The 4,830-nt window shown below is 35.1% G+C and overlaps 1 long non-coding RNA gene across 1 annotated transcript; it reads left to right on the top strand.

Annotated features, from left to right (window-relative positions):
* The first annotated feature begins 2,815 nt into the window (after positions 1-2,815).
* On the top strand, positions 2,816-4,598 carry LOC127076128 (uncharacterized). The gene is made up of 2 exons (XR_007786763.1): positions 2,816-3,185; positions 4,321-4,598. It is a non-coding gene; the product is annotated as an uncharacterized LOC127076128 (long non-coding RNA).
* Positions 4,599-4,830: the final 232 nt, after the last annotated feature.

Below are 4,830 nucleotides of genomic sequence, written 5' to 3'. Positions count from 1 at the left end.
GGATAAGGAGTTATCAAGTCTTAAACATAGGTATGAATATTAAGAGTAATATTTATACTGGATTGACCCGCTATGAGAATACTATATAGAATGTTATGCAAAGTGTCATAAGTTATTCTCATGGTGATAATGGTGTATACCACCCTTCGACCTGAAACCACTATGGACCCTAGATGTAGAGTCGAGTGCCTTATTGTTGATCAAACATTATCCGTAACTAGATGACCATAAAGACAGTTGATGGGTACTCCACGAAGCATGCTAAGGGACATGAGTGACCTAGATGGAATTTGCCCATCCTGCATAACAGGATAAATGTCTATGGGCCCAACATTGAACTGGACAAGGATGACACGGTCTATGCCTTGTGTTCAATATAGACATAAGGGCAAAAGGGTAATTGTACACATAAGTATTATCACAAAAGGATTTGTCAGATCACATGACATTTTCGTGTCTTGGGTAGCAGTGATGTGTTACTAGATACCGCTCACCGTTTATTATGTTAAATACGTGATTTAATATAATTGCCAATGCCGCGAAAACCTACAGGGTCACACACAAAATGACGGATTGATGAGAGATAGAGTAACTAAGGAATACCATAATGTACAATGCACTTAAGTGAATTGTAGAACATCGTAAGGTACGGTGTACTTAAGTAGAATACGAAATATGGTAAGGTACCACACGCTTAAGTGATTTTGGCATATTATAAGATATGGGCCACATACACTTGAGTGACCTTTTTTTTAGCTTGCAACCCACACAAGTGGTTCTATAAATAGAACCCTTGTGTAGAAGCATTTCTGCAGTTGCAATTTCGTCTCTCTCTCTCTCTCTCTCTCTCTCTCTCTCTCTCTCACTCACTCAAAGCCTTCATTTGTAGCAGCTAGCACTGAGATTGAAGGAATCCGTTCGTATGGACTGAGTAGAGGCGTTGTCATCGTTCAACGTTCATGATCGCTCCGTAGATCTGCATCAAAGGTTACAATCGCCACAAGAGGTAACGATTCTATCACTGATCATGCCCATTTGTAAGGATCACTAAAGGAGAAATTTTAAATTCCGCTGCATTTTGGGTCACTCTTCTCTTTCAGTACACCCCATTTTTGCATTCCAATTTGTTATGAAAATATTTTGAAAAAGGCATTTGACGTTGGATCAAGTGTTTGAGTTTATTATGAAAAAGTGTGTGAAGAATGAGAGAGAGAGAGAGAGAGAGAGAGAGAGAGAGAGAGAGAGAGAGAGATAAAATGAGATTGAGAAGAAAATGGAGAAGAGATGTGGATCATGGAATGGATGGGAGATACTTGACATTAGATCAAGTACTTGCGTCGCAATGGTATGAGTTTTATTTACGTTCGATCAAGTACCTTTTATTTCTTTTGAAATGCTTTATTTTTATCGTTTGTTTTTTTAATCTTTTTTTTAGTTAGCATGCATGATGAACTACTATAGGAAATAAACCTAAACTATTACATCTTCATGGGGTGGGGGAACATATGACTCACAATGGGGGATATAACTATTACAACATAAATGGAAATGGAAAGAAAATTAGACAAGGTTACAAACTATGTACCATGCCCAAAACATACAAGTGGCATGGTACTCCACAAAATACAAGTCAAATGAATGGGTTAGAGGCATGTCTAGTTAGAAGTGTCCTTGAAGCTTAAAGTCACATGTGGAAACAAACAACAAATGGGGTTAGTATGAGATCAAGTCAAATGAGAATAGTACAACACGTGTAAACATATTCAAAGATCTAAATTAATTCAAATGGAAATGGATTAATCAATGACAAGTACTCAAAGATCTATCATGTGATCATGTCAAATGAAATTAGGCATACAAGGCATTCATCACCTAAATTGAAATGTGATTTTCAATTTCTATAAGATGATCACAAACCAAATGAATCGATTAAATGGACGATTAAAGTGAGTATTAAATCTAAAGATTAAAATCTACCTAAACATGAATTAAGAAACAAATTAAAAAAATGGGAAATTAACAATCTAAATCACAACTTCATTTGATGAACATGAACATGATCATGAAAATCATAATGTGATATGCAGATCAAATAGAAAATTAACCTAAAATCGAATCATTATAAAATCCAACACTTAAGCATATTATCTCAATCATGAATAAAGTCAAAAAAATGGATTAACCAACATTTAATGGCAAGTGAGATCAAAGCATAGCAAGATTAACGATGAAGTTAATTCTGAAAAGAAAAGAAACCAAAATCTAATTAAAGACGATAAAATCTAATTTTTAATGAGATTAATTGTTATGCACTGTCAGTGTAAAAAGTTTTACACTGTCAATGCATCACAATCATCCGTTTGTATTACTTTTTAAATGTTTAAAATAAAAGTCAAACATTTCAAATATATCAGTAGTTGTGATTAACTGACAGTGTAAAAAATCTTTACACTTTCAGTGTATATCAATTAAATTCATTTTTAATCTAATTACCTAATCAAATCTAACTATGAATTAATCTAATTAACAACAAAATTACGTTAATCCATAATTAAAAAAAACAAGAAAATTCTAATTTTAATCCTAACCGGAAAATCAGTAGAAATGATTTATAAAAAAAAACTAAAATTAAAATAAATTTACATAATTAAGGAGATTAAGGATGGATTAGCAAGAACATATTGGGCCACGGGGTGTGACCCAACGCAGGGTGGTATAGGCAGAAAACGCTTGGGCCATAAGTCCAAGCTCGAAAACGCTTGCATATGCTGAAAACGGGTCACCAAATTGAAATGGGCCTCAAGAACTATGTTCAATACCCATGAGCTTCAGCCCCCGAATTCACGGCCAGGTAAAAACGCGTTCAATACGCCACTCAACGCGCATGAGCATTGCGACCATCAGATTAATTCCACCCTCAAACGAAAAGATCGAAACAAAACTCACCTCGAGGTCCGGGGTACTCTTCTCCTCGTGGTTGATTTGGACGAAGATGAAGCCTTCGTGTTCGGATTCGTGCGTTGTGTTGTTGTGATGAAGACTGAATACGAAGTTTGGTTCAGCTCCTTGCGTTGCATTGTTGTAATGAGGTGAAGAATTAAGATGATATTTGATTTGTGCCTTGCGTGGAGGTGAAGAGGAAGACGTTCGAACTCGCGTCTCTGCAATTTGTGACGAAACTCGAGGTACGTCCCTTCGAACCTTTTCTGTTACCTACTTCTCCTATTCTGCGTTTTCTCTTTTCTTTCTATTTTCGTGATTTTCTTCTTGTGATTCTGTTATCTGTTAGAGAAGTTTTTTCGGGTTTGTATGAGGGAGATTGGTGAGGTTAAGAATGGCTCTCTGTTGAACTTTTGAAGTCATTTTGAAGGAGGTTCCAGGGGTTGTGTTAGAAATTGAATGAGGTTAGGTTCGGAGGTTGGAGGATTGTGATGGAGGGTTGTTAGTAGGGTGTAGAGAAGAGGTTGAATGAAGAGGGGTTCATTTGAGGGAGATTTGAGGAGAGTTTTATTCTGTTATGAGAGAGTTTTTTTGGAATATGGCAGTTTCAGTTTGTGACAGTTGAGGGTGAGGAGGTGATGTGGAGGAAATTCTGTTGTGCAGTTGGAGGAGTTTGTTGGAATATGGAGGTTGGTTGAGGATTCTGTTAAGGGATGTTAGTTTGTTAGAAAATGAAAAATAGTTGAAAAATTTGAAGTTAGTTGTAGGTTGGTTCGGGGCATTGCAGTTAGAAACTGAACTGTATTTGCTGTTATGACAGTTAGTGAATGCAAGCTTGTTGAAAATGAATGTCGAACTCAGTTATGTAAACAGGGTTGGATGAGTGTTATCTTTCTATGCTAATGGACTGCTATTGCTACCTACCAGGATACTTGAATATTACAAAAATGTGGATTCGAAAATGTTATCTAAGTATGAGCTTGTAATAATGTGTTAATTGAACTCTGTTATTGGCTGTTAATGGAATTTTGCTGTTAGAAATTGATGCAGTTAGTTTTATGCAATGTTGACTGTCAGTTTTGAACATGAATTATGCTATGGTGAATGTTAAAGCAATGCTTGTTATGGTGTAATTGAATTGAAATGAAATCTTCTATTTTGCTAGGCTGTTAGAGATGCTTGTTACATTTAGTTTGCATTGTTTTGCTGCTGTTTGTGATGTTTGAATGTTGGATGTATGGTTTTGCACTTGGTATTGGTTTATAGGAATTGAAGTTTTGTTAATTATGTTGGTTTTGAATTGGTTAGAACTGAGTAGAAAAAATTCTGTTATGGAAATGAAATGCAAGTTAATGACCTTTTTTGTGGGAATGTTGCAAGGCAATGCATTGGAATTATGGTTGTCATTAGCCTTGGGGATTGGTCGTGTTTTGGAATGCTATGGACTGTAAACCAGAGCTGCTTGGATGCTTGTTGTACTTTGGAATTGATTAGATTTATAATGAAATAATTTGGATGTAAGTATGACTTGATGTATGTATATTGAATGTATGTATGGAAATGTTGATGTATCAATGGAATTTATATGAACATGGTTGTAATGGTTGTAATTGTAATGTGATATAATGGTTGAATATATGAATTTTGTTTAATGGAAATTGAATGTATGTAATTGGAATTGAATGATTTATTTGTAAATAAAATGGAAAGTTTGAATGGTTTATTTGTACATGAAATGAAAAGTTTGGATGGAATTTGGAAATTGGGATTGAAATTGCATATGGAAGGTAAGATTGTTTATGGTTGTATGAATTTGGAAATTCACATGGTAATGATTTATAAATGGTTTTGTAATTGAATGAAAATGATGTGTATGGGATGGTTTACAAA

The sequence above is a fragment of the Lathyrus oleraceus genome, chromosome 4 (genome assembly GCF_024323335.1).
Source record: "Lathyrus oleraceus cultivar Zhongwan6 chromosome 4, CAAS_Psat_ZW6_1.0, whole genome shotgun sequence".
Lineage (NCBI taxonomy): Eukaryota > Viridiplantae > Streptophyta > Magnoliopsida > Fabales > Fabaceae > Lathyrus > Lathyrus oleraceus.
The sequence above is the reverse complement of the archived record's forward strand: the minus strand, read 5'-3'. Positions and strand labels throughout refer to the sequence as shown.